Here is a 24,788-nt window from a genome sequence, read left to right on the forward strand (position 1 = left end):
TTAGCATGTCAATACCAACTATACAGTCAAAATCAGCTAGACCCAACACTATACAATCTAGGTCAATCTCATGCCCCTCAAACTGTAGAATGCAATGTCTAACCGTAGTTACAGATATCAATCCACTTCCCAACGGGGAATTAATAGACACAACATCTAGCAAAGACTCAACAGGCAAAGATGTTAGAGTAGGTGCCCGTCGAGCCAAGTGTTGGCCGAGTGTTCACAATGAAACTCTATGAATAAGCAATCTTTAGTTTAATAATATTTGAAATTATCATTTTGGCAAATCTTTATCTGTATACCCATGCTAGCTGCATAGATAAAGCCCTTGAATATACAAATAGTAGAAAGAATATGAGATGCTCATATGATGAGTATCATGAAACTCATATTTGTAATACTGTATATTCTAAACGGTTCCTAGTCGATTCAGCCGCCACTAAGAAGGATATAGGCCGCTCGAGTTAGAGACTAGTATCTGCGATGTGAGTACCATGTTTCATTGGTAGGGGACATTGTGATGTCCGAACATGCAGATAGGTGCTCCTTGTAGAGTGCACTGAACAACCCTCCATAAAAGGACTTTCCAAGTGGTTCTCACTTATCGAGTGGAAAAGTCCTGGTTTATGGTTGTACAGAATTAGTCCTTATGACCCAGGACAACATTGAGACTCTATGTGCTAGAATTACACTTTGACTTGTTTACCGACTCTCATGGGGTCATCAGGTGGCAAGGTTGGGTGTTCTGTCGAAACACATAGGAGTCGATGCATTGTAGTCGGGGATTCACCGCTTACCTTCGGGTATGGATATCCTATGTGTTATCATGTGTATGTAGATCGAAATCTCTGGCCAGAGTATGGTTGTAATTATGAAAGGTGTTTCATAGATTGCACCATCGATGCAACTACGACATGACACATAGTATCGATTCATTGACAACTCTCGATAAACCAATGGTTGTCGAATCGATCGGGATATATGAGTTGAAGGGACCGTACTGTACGCTAACCATAATTGAATGGTTCTTGCAGGCACTATCATGTGATACCTAGGGAATCACGTAAGCGATGCTGCTAGGCGTTTAACGTGATTGGTTGGGTACTATCAGACTTGAGTTCTGACGTTCTTACTATCAAGGAGTTGATAAGTAAGAATGGAGCAATTGGGGTATGCTCGAATAAGGACATGTTTAGTCCGAATCACATTGAGATGTGAACCCACGGCTAGTTGTATCAATGAACCATTGAGGGCCACACAAGTACTAGCTTTGTAAATCCCGATGAGAAGTAAAAATAGTTCAATGTGTTGAACGGCTTATAAAGGAGTTTATAAGCGTAAGGAAAATTAGAAGTATGACTTCTATAAAGGAGAAAATAGTTCAATGTGTTGAACGACTTATAAATGAGTTTATAAGTGCAAAGAAAAATAGAAGTATGACTTCTAAGAGAGAAACATAAATTTTAATTTATGGAAGTGTTCCTAAGATTAAAATTTGGCCAAGTAAATAATGTAGTTGAAAATTGTGATTTTCATAAACATTATTGTGGACTAAATTAAATTAATTCAAGTGTTGAATTAATTAAACACTAGTGGACCTAGTAGAGTCTAAATAATTAAATTAATTCAAGTGTTGAATTAATTAAATAATATTGAGTCTTGTAGAGCTCAATTAAAATAATTATTTAACTAGTGGGACTTGAATAAATTCAAGTAGTATTTAATTAATCTCAAATGTGTTTGAGATAATTAAAATTTAGTCCATGGTTTTTAATGTGTTAGAAACCATATAATATATGCATGACATGCTAGGGTTTGCATGCTTGGGAGGTGAAGAGACTTTGAATACTTTTTAATAAAATATTGCATGGCATGGGGAACAATTTTTTCCACTTTTCCCACACCCAAGTCTATACTTCACTCCCTCATTCTTGTATCTCACCTTGGCCGAAATTTCCCTTCCTTTTCTCTCCATTTTTCTCTTCTTTTGTGTTCTTCAATTTGTTGGAGAAAACACAACACTTCTCTTTGAAAAATCCTCAAATATTTCTAGTGCAATATTTGAGGGGATCTACCTAGTTGGTGGTGGGCCTAATTTGTAGGAAAGATTCAAGGATTTGGAGGAGGAGCTTGTAGATTCATCTTCCATTCAAGAGCTTTGTTGTTCAACAACAAAGTTGGAGCCACAATCAACTTTTTAAAGTTGATAGGTATACTTTCTTACACCCTATGAATGTCATTTTGTGTTTTTATTGTATTTGTTGCACAATGTATGGGGTGGCCGAAATTTTGAGCAAAAAATTTTAGATTTCAAACTTCCGTTGCGCTTCCGGCCACCGTAACCGGTCCGCTTTCAAGTGGTATCAGAGCTATGGTTACGTTTTTGTGTAGCAAATACAATATATATTATGTTGAGATCGATTTATAACCGCATGAGTGTGTTTTTGCAACAAATCGAGGGCCGTTTATAGGGAAAAATTCGGGCAGCAAGTTGCTGCCCGTGTCGGGCAGCTCGGGCTGCCCGAGGGGCTGCCCGTTTCGGGCAGCTAGGGCAGCCCGAGGGGCTGCCCGAACAGCCCCATCATTTTTAATAATAAAAAAAAAAAAAAATTTGTTGTTGGCCGGAATCCGGCGACGGCGATGACGACTAGGGTTTCCAAAAGTGTTTTGGATTATCAAAGTGTCATGGGCCTTAAGTTGTTGGGCCATTTGATGGCTAACATGTTTGTGAATTTTAAATGGGCCGAAAATGTTTTTGGTGAAAAATGATTTTTTGGACCCTTAAGTTTAAAATTACAAAAGTTGCAAATAATTTCTCATGAAATAAATAATTTAAGTTGGACTTCAATTATTTATAGTAAATGGTGATTTACAAGAAATTCGATTATAAATAAATTAATTTGAAAGTAGACAAAGGTGTTTGTATACTTTGTTAATTTAATTTATAATTGTGGCGGTTAGTGATTGGATCAAGATATATAATATTGGATCAATTAATTATTGTGATAATTAATTGATGGTGTATGATATGTGATATTATGCATGAAGGATGATCAAAAGCCCAAGCCCAATTTGCTAGGTGTATGCTAGGATATTTTGTGTTGAATGATTGTAATAATTATCAATTTATCAAGTGGGCTTGGTTTATGGCCCGTTCCCACCCCATGAGATGTATCCCTATTTGCCATGGATATTTATTTGTAAATATTAGTATAGTGGATGATCAAGATTGGAAGATGGTGGCCATGATGATTATGAAGATCGAAGACATGTAAATATTGGAAGCTTATGTAAATGTTGCATTTGCATCCCGTGCATTTACCCTAGGATTGGACCTAGGTCCGTGTTTAGCTCACACGGACCGTTAGTATTGGGGCGATTGATCATCCTTGTTTGTTTACTGTTTATAATATATGCATGATATGTTATAAATAATGAGTATGTGCGTTATTATTATGATAATAACAAAGTTGCATGAATCCGGCAAACATACGATCAAACATGGCGAGCTTTTAAAATAAAATTAATGATGAGACCTTTCAAAATTAAAAACCCTCATTTTGAATAAGATTCAAAATTAATATCAAGCCCGAAAAAGGGGAATTATAAATTTGTTTATAATTTCCTTGTCTTCCATCGACAATGGGTGCATGATGAACGCTACCCGTACTCGAGGCTCGGCTCATATTATTGGGGGGCCCTGGGTGCCGGAAAGCTGTGACATCCATTGACATAGTGATGTGAACTACGTGGAACTCCCATGATTTCGGCTCATATTATTGGGGGAACTCATGGCGACCGTCCATTAAGGTTCGACATCGATGGGTAAGGCTTGACACGTGAAGATGAACGACGTCATATTATTGGGTCCTAATCAAACGTGAGACAAAAGTTTACGTAGAGGGTTGCATTGTGATGCAATTGGAAACTACCTTTTAGGAATTGTGATTGGCTGATATTATTCGGGATCATAATTCGCTAATTGGACCTTACGTACCTACTGAGGAAAGGAGTTTCCCGCTTTCACTAGAGGGTAGTGAAAGATGTCAAAACAGTGGGAGCAAATATTTATGAAGTATAAGTCCAAACTTCATATCTTACTAAATATTTAAAATAGTCATCAACATTTATCTGTTTTTACTTTTCAGTACAAATCGACAATGTCTTCGATGCGCAATTCGATATCTATAATACTCGACAAACACATATTAACTGGACCTAATTACCTCACTTGGCTAAGAAATTTGAAAATAGTCTTGAATTCGGAAAGGGTAACATATACACTGACTCAGTCGCCCCCTGTTGAGGCTCCGACTGACTGCACTCCTGAGGAATTGCAGGCTTACAAGGAATGGTGTGACCATGACTTGATAGCCAGGTGTTATATGCTGACTTCTATGAATGATGAGCTACAGAGGCGTTTTGAGGGTGCAAAGAGTGCTGCTGACATTCATTTGCATCTCAAAGAGCTCTTTGGTGAGCAAACACGACCTCTAAGGCATGCTACCGTCAAGGAGCTGATCACTTTGCGCATGCGAGATGGGGCCTCGGTCCATGAGCATGGCCTAAAGGTGATCGGGCTCGTGGACAAGCTCGTTGGCATGGATCTGATCTTGCCTTCGGAGTTGACCACCGACGTGTTGCTGTTATCGCTGCCTAGCTCATTTGATCCTTTTGTGGTGAATTTCAACATGAACAAGATGGAACCGACCCTTGAGGAGTTGGTAAACATGCTTGTTACGTTTGAATCCACCATCAAGAAAGAGAAGTTGGTTCTTTATGTGGGTTCTTCATCTGGTACGAAGATTGATCCACATGGGAAGGGAAAGAAGAGTTCTTTCCAACGTCCCGAGAAGAACGTGCCCTTGTTGAGGCAATCTCCGAATCCCGTTGTGGCAGCCAGACCAGTTAAGGCTGACAAGACTGGTGATGTTTGTCATCACTGCAAGAAGCCTGGACATTGGAGGCGTAATTGCAAAGAATATTTTGCCCAGAAGTGTTCTGGAAACGGTATGTTCTAAATTTAAGTAAACATTTCAATTAACTCTACTTCTTGGGTATTTGATACCGGTTGTGACTCACATCTCTGTAATGGGTTACAGGTGATGGGAAGAAGTAGGAAGCTTAAGGAAGGTGTGACCTTCTTGAGGATGGGCAATGGAGCAAGAGTTGCTGCCAAGGCTATTAAGGATGTTTACTTATTGTTGAACAATGACTTTAAGTTAATTTTAAGAGATGTTTTGTTTGTACCTGTTTGGTGTAAAACATTGTTTCCATTTCTATTGTGATAAAAATGGATATTCTTGTTTATTTAGCAAAGGTGTTTGCAACATTTACAAGAATGAATGTTTAATTGGTACTTGAGAACTTGAAAACGATCTCTATAACTTAAAAGTAAAAGATATTCTACTAAATGTCCATTCAAAGGCAGATACCATATGAGATATGGATGGGTAAGCCTCCCAAATATTCTTATCTTAGAATATGGGGAGCCCTGCTTATGTGAAGCAGGTAAGTGGGAGATAAATTGGATTGTTGATCCATTTTATGTTACTTTGTGGGATATCCAAGGAATTAAGTTGGATATCATTTCTATCATCCCCAAGAAACAAAAGTGTTTGTTTCTAGGAATGCAACCTTTTTGGAAAGGGATTTTCTATTGGATAGAAAAAGGCAGATGATAGAACTCGAAGAGGTTCGAGAGAAACCCACAATTATAGAACCCACACCCGATGAGCCAAGAGAGGAGATACAAGCTCCTAGCAGATACGAGAAAGTCTCGAGACCACCTATGAGGTATGGTCAGCTTCTTGAAGAAGGCCATGATGAGCCTAACCATGGATGTGATCCATGGACCTTCAAGGAAGCGTTATCTGATGCCAATTCATCCAAGTGACTTGAAGAAATGGAATCTGAGTTGAATTCCATGCATTCGAACCAAGTGTAGAATCTTGTGGATCCACCTGTGGGAACTGTTCCTACAGGGACTTGGGGAGGATGGGAAGGTGTTGACCTTCAAGGCGCGATTGGTGGCAAAAGGATGTACTCAAAGACAAGGAGTTGACTTTGAGGAAACCTTTTCCCAATCGCAATGTTCAAGTCCATAAGGATTTTATTAGCCATAGCTGCATAGTATGACTATGAGATATGGCAGATGGATGTCAAGACAAACTTTCTTAAATGGGGATTTTAAGAAAGTTATTTACATGTCTAAACCTGAAGGGTTTACATCTATCGGAAGTGAGCATATGGTATGTAAACTTCAGAGATCTATTTATGATCTAAAGCAGGCATCAAGGAGTTGGAACCTCAGATTCGACAGTACAATCAAATAGTTTGATTTACTAAGAATCATGAGGGACCCTATGTGTATAAGAAGGTCAGTGGGAGTGTTGTGACATTCCTGGTGTTATATGTTGATAACATTGTACTCATTGGGAATGATGTAGGAATGTTGCAATCAACAAAGATATGGTTAGCGAGTAAGTTCTCAATGAAGGACTTGGGTGAAGCATCTTTTGTATTGGGATACAGATCTATTGAGATAGATCGAAAAGATTGCTTGGTCTCACCCAGTCCACATACATTGATACCATCGTGAAGCAGTTCTCGATGGATGAGTCCATGAGAGGACATCTACCAGTGTGTCATGGCGTGTCCCTATCCAAGTCTGTCTCGCAAGACAGATGCAGAGATAGTGGCGATGACACGCATTCCGTATGCTTCGGAAATTGGTAATATCATGTATGGGATGATATCTACACGTCCTGACGTGGCGTTTGCACTATATGTAGTGAAATGATATCATTCGAACCCTGGTCTTCCACACCTGAAAGCTGTGAAAGACATCCTCAAGTAGTTGAGAAGGACCAATAAAGTGTTCTTGGTCTATGGGGTGGAGAACTAAAATTGGAAGGCTATACCGACTCTAGCTTCCAAAGCGATATCGATGACTCGAAGTCAACCTCTGGTTTTGTATTCATGCTCAATGGTGCTGCAGTCTCTTGGAAGAGTTCCAAGCAAGACAATATTACGGATTCCAGCACAGAGGCCGAATACATTGCTGCATCAGATGCAGCAAGGGAGGCTGTTTGGATAAGGAATTTCGTCCAAGAGTTGGGCGTCATTCCTAATGGAGTTGCTCCTATCCCGGTGTTGTGTGACAACACGGGAGCTATAGCTCAAGCAAAGGAGCCTAGGTCTCATCAGAAATCCAAACTCGTATTGAGAAAGTACCACATCCTCGGAGAGATTGTGGAAAGTAGAGAAGTGTCTTTTGACACAGTCGGCTCCGCAGATAATGTTGTTGATCCACTAGCTAAGCCTTTACCTGGACAATTATTCGACAAGCATCGCGAATCAATGGGTTTTAAGCATATGGGTAGTTGGCTCTAGTGCAAGTGGGAGATTGTTAGAGTAGGTGACCGTCGAGCCAAGTGTTGGCCGAGTGTTCACAATGAAACTCTATGAATAAGCAATCTTTAGTTTAATAATATTTGAAATTATCATTTTGGCAAATCTTTATCTGTATACCCATGCTAGCTGCATAGATAAAGCCCTTGAATATACAAATAGTAGAAAGAATATGAGATGCTCATATGATGAGTATCATGAAACTCATATTTGTAATACTGTATATTCTAAACGGTTCCTAGTCGATTCAGCCGCCACTAAGAAGGATATAGGCCGCTCGAGTTAGAGACTAGTATCTGCGATGTGAGTACCATGTTTTATTGGTAGGGGACATTGTGATGTCCGAACATGCAGATAGGTGCTCCTTGTAGAGTGCACTGAACAACCCTCCATAAAAGGACTTTCCAAGTGGTTCTCACTTATCGAGTGGAAAAGTCCTGGTTTATGGTTGTACAGAATTAGTCCTTATGACCCGGGACAACATTGAGACTCTATGTGCTAGAATTACACTTTGACTTGTTTACCGACTCTCATGGGGTCATCAGGTGGCAAGGTTGGGTGTTCTGTCGAAACACATAGGAGTCGATGCATTGTAGTCGGGGATTCACCGCTTACCTTCGGGTATGGATATCCTATGTGTTATCATGTGTATGTAGATCGAAATCTCTGGCCAGAGTATGGTTGTAATTATGAAAGGTGTTTCATAGATTGCACCATCGATGCAACTACGACATGACACATAGTATCGATTCATTGACAACTCTCGATAAACCAATGGTTGTCGAATCGATCGGGATATATGAGTTGAAGGGACCGTACTGTACGCTAACCATAATTGAATGGTTCTTGCAGGCACTATCATGTGATACCTAGGGAATCACGTAAGCGATGCTGCTAGGCGTTTAACGTGATTGGTTGGGTACTATCAGACTTGAGTTCTGACGTTCTTACTATCAAGGAGTTGATAAGTAAGAATGGAGCAATTGGGGTATGCTCGAATAAGGACATGTTTAGTCCGATCACATTGAGATGTGAACCCACGGCTAGTTGTATCAATGAACCATTGAGGGCCACACAAGTACTAGCTTTGTAAATCCCGATGAGAAGTAAAAATAGTTCAATGTGTTGAACGGCTTATAAAGGAGTTTATAAGCGTAAGGAAAATTAGAAGTATGACTTCTATAAAGGAGAAAATAGTTCAATGTGTTGAACGACTTATAAATGAGTTTATAAGTGCAAAGAAAAATAGAAGTATGACTTCTAAGAGAGAAACATAAATTTTAATTTATGGAAGTGTTCCTAAGATTAAAATTTGGCCAAGTAAATAATGTAGTTGAAAATTGTGATTTTCATAAACATTATTGTGGACTAAATTAAATTAATTCAAGTGTTGAATTAATTAAACACTAGTGGACCTAGTAGAGTCTAAATAATTAAATTAATTCAAGTGTTGAATTAATTAAATAATATTGAGTCTTGTAGAGCTCAATTAAAATAATTATTTAACTAGTGGGACTTGAATAAATTCAAGTAGTATTTAATTAATCTCAAATGTGTTTGAGATAATTAAAATTTAGTCCATGGTTTTTAATGTGTTAGAAACCATATAATATATGCATGACATGCTAGGGTTTGCATGCTTGGGAGGTGAAGAGACTTTGAATACTTTTTAATAAAATATTGCATGGCATGGGGAACAATTTTTTCCACTTTTCCCACACCCAAGTCTAGACTTCACTCCCTCATTCTTGTATCTCACCTTGGCCGAAATTTCCCTTCCTTTTCTCTCCATTTTTCTCTTCTTTTGTGTTCTTCAATTTGTTGGAGAAAACACAACACTTCTCTTTGAAAAATCCTCAAATATTTCTAGTGCAATATTTGAGGGGATCTACCTAGTTGGTGGTGGGCCTAATTTGTAGGAAAGATTCAAGGATTTGGAGGAGGAGCTTGTAGATTCATCTTCCATTCAAGAGCTTTGTTGTTCAACAACAAAGTTGGAGCCACAATCAACTTTTTAAAGTTGATAGGTATACTTTCTTACACCCTATGAATGTCATTTTGTGTTTTTATTGTATTTGTTGCACAATGTATGGGGTGGCCGAAATTTTGAGCAAAAAATTTTAGATTTCAAACTTCCGTTGCGCTTCCGGCCACCGTAACCGGTCCGCTTTCAAAAGAATGCAACAATGCAAATCGCTCTGAAATGAATGTATGCGATGCACCTGTATCTATCAAGATATAAGCAGGATAACCATAAAGAGAGCAGTTACCTACTATCACATCATCTAGTGCATCTTGTGCTTGCTCCTCTGTCAACGCAAACACCTGGGCCTGTTGCCTTGGAGGTTGAGTTACTGTCTGACTACCACGACCTCTGGGTTGAGTCGATGCTGGTGGAGGCTGAAAAGAGTGAACCGATGATGCCTGCCGCTCAAACTGAGGCACTGAACCGGATGCTCTTCCACTCTGGCCTTGCTGTACACTCCTCTGGGGACAGACTTTGGCAAAATGCCCCGGTTGCCTACAAATGTTACATCGGCCTGTAACTCCCTGGCACTATTCAGTTGCATGCCTACCTCCACAAGAATTGCAGTAGACACCTGAAGTCCTTGAACTTTGATCAAAAGCAGTCTGTCTTGATCCGCTGGAGCTGGACGAACTGCTCCCAGGTCGCTTAAACTGTTTCCCCTTCGCCTTCAGCTGTTCCTTTCTTCCACTGCTACTACCGCCACTATCAAATCTTGGAGGAGGAGTTTCGGATGTAGGTAATGGCGGTCTCGGTATCGGAGCAACGTAAGGAGCACTCTGCTGCCTCAACAATCCTGCTTCTGCACCTTTGGCTCGATTCAATGCATCCGAGAAATTATCGGGTCTCCCAGTATTGACCAACGTAAAGATATCTGGATTCAGGCCATTTATAAACTGATCTGCCATGGCCTCATCATTTCCTGAAACATGAGGTGCAAAACGAAGCAAGGAAGAGAATTTAGCAACGTACTCTTCAATGTTCAATTGCCCTTGCCTCAGGTTTGCAAATTCAGCGCCTTTATCATTGCGATAGGATACAGGGAAGAATCGCTGATAGAACTCCGTCTTGAATGCTTTCCATGTAGCCTCGGTGCCACGCTGTTCTAGTACTCTCCTTATATTCACCCACCAATACTTAGCCACATCTTGCAGTTGATGGCCAATGAGTTTCACTCGTTTCTCGTCACTATATTCCAGAGACTCGAATAACATCTCAATGTCCTCAAGCCAACTTTCACACTCGATGGCATTCTCGGTACCTTTTAATGTGGGAGGTCGAAAGGATTGGAATCGCTTCAGCAACGTCTCCATAGGGGTCGCCGTAACATCCATAGGATCTCCGGATGTGCTCCCCTGTTCTGGCGCTGCTGGTCGTAGAGGTACTGCTGCTCTTCTAGGAGGCATATCTAATAATCCAAAGGATTAGTATACAATATATACAACTGTCTCAGCCATCCTCTAGTCAGTTACCTCTGATCTAGAATCAGTTCTGATTCAGTTTATCACATGCTGAAAGAAATCAAATAACAACAACATGTAATAAGGAAAGCAATAATCATGCTAGCACATCATAAGCAAGGAAGAAGACTCGATCTACCCCGCTCATTCTATCATATCTCAGTCTAAAGGAACTCTCTGCTCTGATACCACCTGTTGTGGGGACCCGGGCTCTAATCTTTTTCTTGGGATTAAATGGATTGTTATTAAAAACGTGGGTCAAATTTTTGCTTTTTAACATTCAATCAAATGTTACTAACTAGGCATAAAACATGTCCCTATTTTATTACATCAGCATAATATACAAACATAGGATACAACATTTCTTGTTTTAATCCATCCTCTATCAACTAGTAGTGAAATACAGTACAAGATAAAAGTAATTCTACTAGTCCATCTGCTAGGCCCGTGATCACCACGCTATGTCCATCGCTCATCTCTGTCGTGACCCAGATCATGCCCCACCTGATGTTATGCACACATACAGACATAACAACAGCCGGAAAACCGGTGAGAACAAATCCCAGTATAAACATGTATACATGCAATACAACAATCTAAAACATGAAACATGCTAATATGAATATCATTCATATATAATCATGCAATGCGAGCCTAATCATGTCTAGATGCGACTCGACTAAACTCTAGGGATCCCGTTGTGAATAAGACGTCACTGGCTGTCACCTACCCTACCAATCGAGGTGCTGTACGTCTTATTCCTAGACTTCGGCCTGATCTGTATCCGCGTCTACAATAGGGGCGGTGATCTTCCCCTAAGCTGAGATATCGCCGAACATCTAGTAGTCTTCCTGATCTCCAGACTGCCCTATCTTAATGCATGAATACAAAATCTGTAAACAAGCATAATGCAATGCTACACGATCTGTAAACAAAGCATAGCAAGATTTGAATACAAGTTCTATAAACAAATCTATACCAATCATAATCATATCAAGGTATGAACAATAAAACAAGTATGTGATTTTGGTTGGGAAACTCAAATGTGATCTCATTTGAGTCGTGATTCCCCAAACAAAACATGTACTATACCTTTCGTCGCACAGTTGCTGTCACGGTTGACAATACGAATCTGAAATGGAAATGTTGACACAAAATCTATCAATCTCTTATCTAATCAACACCTATCCAAGTCACTACTTGATCTCAGTATCATTTCAACTGCACAATCTCTATAATAAACAATTACATCAATTTCCCCAATTCATAACTGATAATGGTATAAATCTGGTATCAAAACCCAGTCAATTCAACTCTAAAATTCATAACAATTCTATACGGTGTCCGTTCTTAAATTCGTTTGTAATTATACGATGTCTAATATGTCAGAAACAACATATATGAATCATATCTGATTCCTACAACATCATAATTTCAAGACATGCCAAAACATAGTAAAACTTACGTCCACGCGTAGCCTACAACGATAGGAACCCGGTACCGAAGTCGGATTTCAAATCTAACGAACGGATTGCAATAAACCCACGTAAGGATTCCAAAAGCTTCACGGAGCTTTTTCCCTTCTGATTCTTATCATATTTTGAGGGAAAACGTTTATATATTATCCCACTTGCATGCCATGAAACGTGGCTTCCCTTGGCCAAATCTTGCTGGCGCTCGGGCGGTCGAAACTTACTACCCGGGCGCGAGCTCGGCGCTCGGGAAATAAAGATCTACCGCCCGGGCGCGGAAGGTTCTGCCCGCCATGCGAGATTCTGGCGCTCGGGCGGTCATAAATTACCGCCCGGGCGCCACACCTTCTGCCCGAACGTACTCCCCTTGAGCATTGGCGCTCGGGCGCCACTAGTTCTGCCCGAAATTGGTGAAATTTATATTCTTTATCCAATCTGGTCTCGTAGTGGCCCGTTTACAGTTATATCTATTTAATTCACTAATCTCATAGCAAATTACGATAATCAAATCCTCGGGCATTACAGTAGATCTACTGAAGTCGAGCCCAGCATTGGCAGATCTGCCAGTGGTTTGCGAGTTTGCAGATGTTTTTCCTGACGAGATTCCAGGGTTGCCTCCAGTTCGAGAGGTTGATTTCAGCATTGATCTTGTGCCAGGCAGTGTTCCTATTTCGAGAGCTCCGTATAGGATGGCACCGATAGAGCTGAAAGAGTTGAAAGCACAGCTGGAAGATCTTCTGTCCAAGGGATATATCAGACCCAGTGTATCACCTTGGGGTGCTCCGGTGCTTTTCGTCAGAAAGAAAGATGGTTCGATGCGACTGTGCATTGATTATAGGCAGTTGAACAAGGCAACAGTGAAGAATAAGTATCATTTGCCTCGCATCGACGATTTGTTTGATCAGTTACAGGGATCTTCTGTATACTCGAAGATTGATTTGAGGTCAGGGTATCATCAGCTCCGAGTTAGAGACGTTGATATTCCAAAGACTGCATTCCGAACCAGGTATGGACACTACGAGTTTGTTGTTATGCCTTTTGGTTTGACGAATGCACCTGCGGTGTTTATGAGTTTGATGAACCGCATTTTTCAGAGATATTTAGATGATTTTGTGATTGTATTCATTGATGATATTTTGGTGTATTCGAAGAGTTTGACTGAGCATGCAGATCATCTGAGGATTGTACTGAAGACTTTGAGAAAAGAGCAGTTATATGCTAAACTGTCCAAGTGCGAATTTTGGCTGAGACAGGTTGTCTTCTTGGGGCATATTATATCTGGAGATGGTATTGCGGTAGATCCGAGTAAAGTTGAGGCTGTGATCAGTTGGCCGAGACCGACTTCTGTGCCTGAGATACGCAGTTTCATGGGTCTAGCCGGGTATTATCGTCGTTTTATACGAGATTTCTCCAGTATAGCGAAGCCTATCACTCAGTGGACCCAGAAGAATATGCCATTTGTGTGGTCAGAAGAGTGTGAGAGCAGTTTTGTTGAGCTGAAGAAGAGACTGACTAGTGCGCCTGTATTGACGATTCCTTCAGGTACAGGTGAGTTCGTTGTATATTGTGACGCATCTCACAGAGGGCTAGGATGTGTTCTTATGCAGCGAGGGCACGTGATAGCGTACGCCTCTAGACAGTTGAAGCCACACGAGACTCGTTACCCGATTCATGATCTTGAATTGGCGGCAATTGTCTTTGCACTCAAGATCTGGCGTCATTATCTGTATGGCGAGAAATTTGAGATCTATTCCGATCATAAGAGTTTGTAGTATCTCTTTTCTCAGTCAGAGTTGAACATGAGGCAGCGACGATGGCTTGATCTGCTGAAAGATTTTGATTGCGAGATCAAATACCATCCAGGGAAGTCAAATGCAGCGGCAGACGCCTTGAGTCGAAAGGTATGTGCTCTTTCCTTGTCGACTATAGGTGTATCGAGTTTAGTAGAAGATTGTTGCTTGTCTGGATTGACATTTGATACAGAGAGTAGACCGTTTCGACTTGATGCGATTCAGATTGAGCCAGATCTGATTTTGAGGATCAAAGAAGCGCAAAGAACTGATCCGGGCATTCAGAGATCGATGGATATGGTCAGAGCTGGTCATATATCAGAGTATCAGGTTAGAGATTCTGTTCTGTATGTGAATAACCGCTTAGTAGTGCCAGAGATTTCAGATTTGAGACGACAGATCATGTCAGAGGCACACTGTAGTCGGTTCAGCATTCATCCTGGTGGCAAGAAGATGTATAACGACTTGAAGACACAATTCTGGTGGAAGCAGATGAAGACAGACATTGCAGAATTTGTGTCTAAGTGCCTGAATTGCCAGCAGGTGAAGGCAGAGAGGAAGAAGCCCGGAGGTTTACTTCAGAGTTTGTCTGTTCCTGAATGGAAATGGGACCACATTTCCATGGACTTCGTGACGAAGTTACCTCGATCTTCGCGGGGTTGTGACGCGATTTGGGTCATCATTGACAGATTGACCAAGTCTGCCTGTTTTATTCCGTACAGAATGACCTATCGACACGATTAGATGGCAGAGTTGTATGTCAGAGAGGTTGTCAGATTGCTGTGGTGTGCCGAAGTCGATCGTATCAGATCGTGATCCACGATATACTTCTCACTTTTGGCACAGCTTGCAGCAGGCTTTGGGTACGACTTTACACCTGAGCACTGCTTATCATCCTTAGACAGACGGACAGTCAGAGCGAACTATCCAGACTTTAGAGGACATGCTGAGAGCTGTAGTACTAGATTTTAGTACTAGTTGGCAAGATTCATTGCCGTTGTGTGAGTTTTCATACAACAACAGCTATCAGACTAGCATTGAGATGGCACCGTTCGAAGCTTTATACGGAAAGAAGTGCAGATCTCCGTTGTACTGGGATGATATTTCTGAGGTACCCGAGTTAGGGCCTGATATGATTCGTGAGATGACCGAGAAAGTGAAGATCATTCAGAAGCGGATAAAGACGGCACAGGATAGGCAAGCGAAATACGCCAATATCAGACGCAGACCGTTAGTATTTGAGCAGGGAGACAGAGTATTTTTGAAGATTTCACCTTTCAGAGGCATTGTCAGATTTGGCAAGCGAGGAAAGTTGTCTCCTAGATACGTCATTGTTAGAGTAGGTGCACGTCGAGCCAAGTGTTGGCCGAGTGTTCACGATGAAACTCTATGTATAAACGATCTTTATTTTAATAATATTTGAATTTATTAATTTGGCGCATCTTTATCTTTATACCCATGCTAGTTGCATAGATAAAGTCCTTGAATATACAAATAGTAGAAAGAATATGAGATGCTCATATGATGAGTATCATGAAACTCATATTTGGAATACTGTATATTCTAAACCGTTCCTAGTCGATTCAGCCGCCACTAAGAAGGATAAAGGCCGCTCGAGTTAGAGACTAGTATCTGCGATGTGAGTACCATGTTTCATTGGTAGGGGACATTGTGATGTCCGAGCATGCAGATAGGTGCTCCTGGTAGAGTGCACTGAACAACCCTCTATAAAGGACTTTCCAAGTGGTTCTCACTTATCGAGTGAAAAAGTCCTAGTTTATGGTTGTACACCATTAGTCCTTATGACCCGGGACAACATTGAGACTCTATGTGCTAGCGTTTCACTTTGACTTGTTTACCGACTCTTATGGGGTCATCAGGTGGCAAGGTTGGGTGTTACGGCGAAACATATAGGAGTCGATGCATTGTAGTCGGGGATTCACCGCTTACCTACGGGTATGGATATCCTATGTGTTTCTCATGTATGTGTGGGTTGAAATCTCTGATCAGAGTATGGTGGTAATTATGAAAGGGGTTTCATAGATTACACCATCGATGCAACCACGACATGACACATAGTATCGATTCATTGACAACTCTCGATAAACCAATAGTTGTCGAATCGGTCGGGATATATGAGTTGAAGGGACCGTACTGTACGCTAACCATAATTGAATGGTTCTTGCAGGCACTATCATGTGATACCTAGGGAATCACGTTAGCGATGCTGCTAGGCGTTTAACGTGATTGGTTGGGTACTATCAGACTTGAGTTCTGACGTTCTTACTATCAAGGAGTTGATAAGTAAGAATGGAGCAATTAGGGTATGCTCGAATAAGGACATGTTTAGTCCGAATCACATAGAGATGTGAACCCACGGCTAGTTGTTTCAATGAACCATTGAGGGCCACACAAGTACTTGCTTAGTAAATCCCGAAGAGAAGTAAAATAGTTCAATGTGTTGAACGGCTTATAAATGTGTTTATAAGCGTAAAGAAAATTAGAAGTATGACTTCTATGAGAGAAATATAAATTTTAATTTATGGAAGTGTTCCTAAGATTAAAATTTGGCCAAGTGAATAATGTAGTTGAAAATTGTGATTTTCATAAACATTATTGTGGACTAAATTAAATTAATTCAAGTGTTGAATTAATTAAACACTAGTGGACCTAGTAGAGTCTAAATAATTAAATTAATTCAAGTGTTGAATTAATTAAATAATATTGAGTCTTGTAGAGCTCAATTTAAATAATTATTTAACTAGTGGGACTTGAGTAAAATCAAGTAATGTTTAATTAATCTCAAATGTGTTTGAGATAATAAAATTTAGTCTATGGTTTTTAATGTGTTAAAAACCATATAATATATGTGAGACATGCTAGGGTTTGCATGCTTGGGAGGTGAAAGGTTGTTGATTACTTTTTTATTAAAAAATTCCAAAAGCATGCAACTTTTGAGAGACAACTTTACACAACAACCTAGGCTAGTCTCCCACACTTCATACCATCTCTCCTTGGCCGAAAATTGTTGGAGAATTCTCTCAAAAATTTTCTTGTTTTGTTCTTCATTTTTCTTGGAGAATAAATCCCTTCTCTTTGATAAATCCTCAAACTTTTCTAGTGCAATTTTTGAGGGGATTTACCTTGCTAGTGGTGGGCCTAATTCTTGGAGAAAAGAAGGTGAGCTTGTAGATTTGTCTACCAAGAAGAGCTAAAGTATTCATACTTTAGTTGGAGCCATTTCATCAACTCTAAGGAGTTGATAGGTAAATCCTTTTAATCATCCTATGCTTGGTTTTACTATTTTGTAAATGTTACACAAAATAGTTGAGGGGGCCGAAATTTTGCTCTTAAAATTTATATTTTTCGCTTCTGTTGCGTTTCCGGCCTCCGTAACCGGTCCGCTTTCAAGTGGTATCCGAGCTATGGTTACGATTTTTGTGTAATATTTGCATAATATTATGTTGAGATCGATTTCTAACCGTTTGAGATTTTTTGTGCAATATATACATCAAGGCCGAAATTTTGATTCAAAACAAAAAAAAAAAAATGTTTTTCCGGGGCTGCCCGAAGGGGCTGCCCGAAAATTTCGGGCTGCCCGAAATGTACAGTTTTTAAATAATAAAAAAAAAATTTTTTGTTGCCGGAATCCGGCGACGGAACTCCGGCGACGGCGATGACGGCTAGGGTTTCCAAAAGTGTTTTGGACAATCTTAGTGTCATGGGCCTTGAGATGTTGGGCCATTGGATGGCCAACATAATTTGTGAAATTTAAATGGGCCAAAATATTTTTGGTGAAAAATTGGTTTTTGGGCCCTTAAGTTTAAATTTACAATTGTTGCACATATTTTCTCATAAAATAAATAATTGAAGTAGGACTTTAATTATTTATAGTAAATTGTGATTTACAAGAAATTCGATTATAAATAAATTAATTTGAAAGTAGACAAAGGTGTTTGTATACTTTGTTAATTTAATTTATAATTGTGGCGGTTAGTGATTGGATCAAGATATATAATATTGGATCAATTAATTATAGTGATAATTAATTGATGGTGTATGATATGTGATATTATGCATGAAGGATGATCAAAAGCCCAAGCCCAATTTACTAGGTGTATGCTAGGATATTTGTGTTGAATGATTGTAATAATTATCAATTTATAAAGTGGGCTTGGTTTATGGCCCGTTCCCACCCCCCATGAGATGTATCCCTATGTGCCATGGATATTTAATTGTAAATATTAGAATAGGGGAATATCAAGATTGGAAGATGGTGGCCTTGGTGATTATGAAGATCGAAGACATGTAATATAGGATGCTAATGTAATAGTATAGTTGCATTGCATCCCGTGCATTTACCCTAGGATTGGACCTAGGCCCGTGTTTGGCTCACACGGGCCATTAGTGTTGGGGCAATTGATCATCCTTGTACTGTTTTCTATTTATAATATATGCATGATATGTTATAAATAATGAGTATGTGCGTTATTATTATTGTAATAACAAAGTTGCATGAATCCGGCAAACATACGATCAAACATGGCGAGCTTTTAAAATAAAATTAATGATGAGACCTTTCAAAATTAAAAACCCTCATTTTGAATAAGATTCAAAATTAATATCAAGTCCGAAAAGGAGAATTATAAATTTGTTTATAATTTCCTTGTCTTCCATCGACAATGGATGCATGATGAACGCTACCCGTATTCGGGGCTCGGCTCATATTATTGGGGGAGCCTTGAGTGCCGGAAAGCTGTGACATCCATTGACATTGTGATGTGAACTACGTGGAACTCCCATGATTTTGGCTCATATTATTGAGGGAACTCATGGCGACCGTCCACTAAGGTTCAATATCGATGGGTTAGGCTTGACACGTAAAGATGAACGACGTCTATAATGAGTCCTAATCAAACGTGAGACAAAATTTTACGTTAAGGGTTGCATTGTGATGCAATTGGGAAACTACCTTTTAGGAATTGTGATTGGCTGTATAATCGGGATCATAATTCGCTAATTGGACCTTACGTACCTACTGAGGAAAGGAGTTTCCCGTTTTTCACTAGAGGGTAGTGAAAATGTCAAAACAGTGGGAGCGATTATTTATGTTGCGACTTTGATTGTTGCACTCCCAAGAGCAGGTTGTCCACAAGTAGTATAATTCGGTGAGTCCGAATATCGTATCCACAGGGAAGCTAAGGTAATTACAAGTCCACTACAATGTCTTTTTGTTTTTGTTTTTGTTTCTTTTTAATTTTAATTGAATCTTTAATGGGTAAATTTTAATTGTTCAAATTTAAATTTAAATAGTTGAGATTAAAGGATCCACTCTTGGTATTTTAATAAAGTTAACATTAACGAACAATATTGAAATCCACTTAATAAAATGGTTCCAATATATTAAATAATCATATTTATATTATGTTATAAATTATAATCTTATAAGTACATAATATATACCAAAACTTATAAATGTGGTCAAGTATTTATTGTGCTATATATATTTGTAAATACTAAATCAAGGTTCCCACTTTAAATGGTTGGTAAAACCAAACAAACATTTAAATGGTACCAATAAATTAATACTATAATATATTCATATATAATAAATCAAGGAATCCAAGTTAAATGGTTGGTAAAACCAAACTAACATTTAAATGGTTCCAAGAATTTAATATTATAATATATTTATATATAATAACTCAAGGCATCCATTTTAAATGGTTGGTAATACCAAACTAACATTTAAATGGTTCCAAGAATTTAGTGTAACATATAGCAACAATAAATCAAAACTCCCACTTATAAGTAGGGTATAAAAATGCTTAAAGAAATAAATATAACATAAACAATAAATAATGATTAAATAATATAAAACATAGATTCTTACCTTATAATAACCTTATTATCATGCCAAGAGCTTCACCTTATCATCTCAACTTTAGGAAGTTAGCTATTCATTATTCAAAGTGTAAAACTTTGAATATGAAATTAACATGCTAATTATATTTAAATGAAGAAATAAAAGAAAAATATAGAGAGAAATATTATGAACTCAAAGATTTGTTCATAGAATGAGGGATATCTCAATACATTACAATGCACCCCTATTTATAGCCAAATTTGGGGAGACAACCACAAATAAAATATTATTTTTTACACATAAGTCTTCATTGGTGTTCCAAGAAATTAATATTATATTGCACATCACTTTTGACAAGCATCTTCTCCGAATTTTCTTCTTCACATAAAATGAAACATGTGGATAATTGAGTTGTCTAGTTGTGGTATTTTTTTCAGAATATTTGACCAAGTAGTTTGAGAGATATGGTCAAAATACTAGAGCATGGTAAAACTGCCACTCCTTCGGTAACTTTAATTGTTGCTTAATTTGATCCCAATTGTGAGAGGATTTTTATCTCATGCTTGCCACCAATATTGTAGATATTAACATCAACTTTCTACAGGTCCAAGAATCATCTTAATCCCATTTGCAACGCCAAGGTTATTCTTGTTTTATCGAACCTGTAAAAATAGTAAAAACTTATAATTACACAACAACTTATATTTTATACAATTTATTATAAAACATATAATATTTAAAAATTTAATAAAACAAAAACTATATATTTATATTATAAAACATTTAATTAATGTACAATTTTTATGTTTATCACACCTCCCAACCAGCTTATTGCTAGTCCCTAGCAATTTAAGCGTTAATAGCAATACAAAACATATTGATTAATTTAAATAGAAATGTAATCAGAACTATCTAAGTGTTTAAATAAAATTTGAAAACTGTCAAAGTTATATCAAGATCATCATAATTATAATTTATGAAATAATTTGAGATGATTAATTCAAAGCTTATTTTAGGTAGTTAAATGTACACGGCCTTCAGAAATTCCTAGTAAGAGTCTCAACTCCATATCCTCACAGGTTAATAAATGTTTCAATTTATGGCAACGATTTCTCTCATGGAGTTGGAATACAGATAAATGCTCAGAAAAATGGTTTACAGAATGCAGACAGACAAACGAGCCAAACTAATCAAAAGATAGAAAATCAATTGATTTAAAATCCAGTTGTTCTTATTATATTTTTTTTTCCTGATTATTTTTTTTTTTTTTACATCATGGAATCAGACTAAGTTTATGCTTTTTGACCACATATTTATTTAATTTGTACAATGTATTTCTCTCTTTCTTTTTTTATTTTTTTTTTATTTTTTTATTCTTATGAGAGAAAAATGGGTCGCAGCATATAACTTAAAAATTACATAGATCTTCAACATCTTTCTTTTTGTATTTTTCTTTTTTTTTCTTTTTTTTTTCAGGAAATATATATTTTTTTTTCAAAATAAGAACTCAAGATCTAAACAATAGATAGTCTCTCTCATGATCAATAAAGGCTCGAAAGCTGTTTTCTCAGTCCTCTCCACTCACTCACAAAATATGTGTGAGTTCAAAAATTTTAGGCACTCTTATAAGGTATATCTTGGGCCATATACTTTACTACCTAATTTTATCACAATGGTTAATCACTCAAAAAGATTTCATAAATCATATTTTTATATTGATCAGAATATTAAAAATGACCTTTTTTCAAATAAAATTTAAACATTCTTAAATAGATTAATGCATGTTCTAATTTAAATCTTTCAAATATGTAATGTATGACATTTTTGCAAAAAATTACTAAGGTACAAACAATAAACATGGTTTTATTTTAAAATAATATTTAAATTTTTTTTTAAATTTGTTTTTTTTTTTTTTTATATGTGTTCTCCCCCCAATCAGAATATGACATTGTCCCTAATGTCAAAATAGCTATTAATAAAGAGTACATAATGAAATAGATATCACCTGGAACTTTATTGAAGATAACAAACTGAAACAAACGCAAACCAATCCACGACTTTTGAATCAATGATCCAACTTCCTTTTCTTACTGCTTGATTGCGACCAATTGATCTTTGTTATCATCGGATCAGGCTTATGAACAAAAGCTTCCAAATCATCAATTAATTGATCGGCAGTCGAAGCACAGATGAGCATCCGTCGTGAATTTTCTGAAATGAAATTCTGTTCCACAGCTTTATCAAGAAATGTCAACAAACTGTCATAATAATTATTGATATTCAACAAGCCCACGGGTTTATTATGGATATTAAGTTGTGCCCAAGAAACAGTGTGAAAAATTTCTTCTAATGTACCAAAACCACCTGGTAGTGCGATAAAAGCATCAGAATTTTCAATCATTTGAGTGATTCTTTCATACATAGAAGAAACTTTTAATTCCTCCCCAATCGTAACACCTGTAATATTTCCTTCAGCTAAAGCTATAGGAATAATACCCAATACCTGACTACCTCCAAGATGAGCAGATGTTGAAACAGATCCCATTAACCCAATATTACCTCCCCCATATACCAAGTGAATTTTTCTCTCAGCCAATATCTTTCCAAGATTATTCGCTGCTTCTACAAACACTTCATTTTTTCCAGGACTCGACCCACAAAATACACAAATATTTTTCAATGTTTGTGCAGAGGATCCAGTCATGTTTTTACTTTCCTTTTTTTTTTCTGCGAAAGTAGAAAGAAAGATGAGAGATTTTATAGGGGTAATATGTTATCATGACAAAACTATGGGTCACAGCTGTAAACAGAATAAATAGTAAAAAAATAATGACACACATGCTTATAAACAGTAGTGTGATTGTGGCTCACAATTTTCCTCTGGTTTTACGTCCAGAAACGGCTTCAACGCCTTCTATGAGTCGAGGATATGCTTCCCATCCAATTTTCTTATAAATTGGCAAACAGGGTCTTTTTTAGTCAGATTCCCAAGACTATGACGCTCATCTTGAAATTGTTTCCATAAACGGAGAAGTTCAATATGCACATGTCCACTAGAATGCGTCTCAAGAGTCAATAAGATGTTATCTAAAGACTCCTTACTCAGCCCATTCTTAATGAAATCAATTTTATCTTCTCTGTTATTGGAAACACATCCCAAAGATCTGCATCGTTTGTCACAAGTCCATCTTGCACACTTATGACAAACCCCTAAACTTTTGGCCCTTCGTTTTTTCGCATAAGTGCTTTTTCCTAATCCAGGCAAATACCGAATAAGCAATGATTGTGGAACTTCTCCTCCTAATCGGACCTTAGCTTCTATTACAAGACGAATATCTTCTGGAATTCCTTTTTGCATTAGTAATCTCAATCTTTCACACCTTCCTGCATAAATTTTTCTTAGAACATTTTCAGAAACAGAGGGAAAATATTTACAAATTTTTGAGAGAATTTCATCCATTTTGAAAAGAAAAGAAATGATTTTTTTTTTTTTAAATTTTTGTATCAGCAATTGTGGGAAACTGATTTAACCGACTATGAGAGTCATGGAGTACCGTTATCCGCCATTTAACCGGGAAAATAAAAAGATTAAGAAAACCTGAAATAAAAACAAACAATAATCAAATGCAACACAAAAAAAAAAATCAAGGATCAGAAAGGGAAATAAACTCTTCTTGAAAGATTTCATTTTCCAAAAATGGTTTAAGCCTTTGTCCATTCACTTTAAAAACATCACCATTTTTAGGATTTTCAATATCCACAGCTCCATAAGGATACACATGCTTTATAACATATGGGCCTGTCCATCTTGATCGTAATTTTCCTGGGAATATGTGAAGTCGAGAATTATAAAGCAAAACTTTTTTACCAATCTCAAAAGATTTTCTAAGAATTGTTTTATCATGAAATGATTTGATTTTTGCTTTATAAATCCTTGAATTCTCATACGCATCATTTCTGAGTTCATCAAGTTCATTAAGTTGCAATTTACGCAATTTGTTGGCATCATCCATGCTTGAATTTATAGTTTTTATCGCCCAATAAGCTTTATGTTCCAATTCCACAGGCAAATGACAATGTTTTCCATAAACCAACCTATAGGGAGACATATTCAATGATGTTTTAAAAGCTGTTCGATATGCCCACAGTGCATCATTAAGTCGCAGAGACCAGTCTTTTCTATTTGAGTTAACAGTTTTTTTCAAAATTTGCTTTATCTCCCTATTAGCTAATTCAACTTGTCCATTTGTTTGAGGATGATAAGGAGTTGTTACTTTGTGAGTAATACCATATTTTTTCATTAATGAAGCAAATGGTTTATTAACAAAGTGAGTTCCCCCATCACTTATCATAGCTCGAGGAATTCCGAATCTACTAAAAATATTTTCTTTCAAAAATTTGATGACGATTTTATGATCATTTGTTCGACATGGAATTGCCTCTATCCATTTGGAAACATAATCAACTGCAACTAAAATATACAAGTATCCAAACGACGGTGGAAAAGGTCCCATAAAATCTATTCCCCAACAATCAAATATTTCAATTTCAATGATAGGATTCAAAGGCATCATGTTTCTTTTTGAAATCGCACCCAATTTTTGACAATTTTCACAGATCTTGCAGATTTCGTGGGTGTCTTTAAACAAAGTGGGCCAATAAAATCCACACTGCAAGATTTTTGCAGCTGTTTTCTTTGAAGAAAAATGTCCCCCGCATGCTTCTGAATGACAAAATTTAATGACACTACTTACCTCA

This window comes from Primulina eburnea, chromosome 12 (genome assembly GCF_022965805.1).
Source record: "Primulina eburnea isolate SZY01 chromosome 12, ASM2296580v1, whole genome shotgun sequence".
Classification (NCBI taxonomy): Eukaryota; Viridiplantae; Streptophyta; class Magnoliopsida; order Lamiales; family Gesneriaceae; genus Primulina; species Primulina eburnea.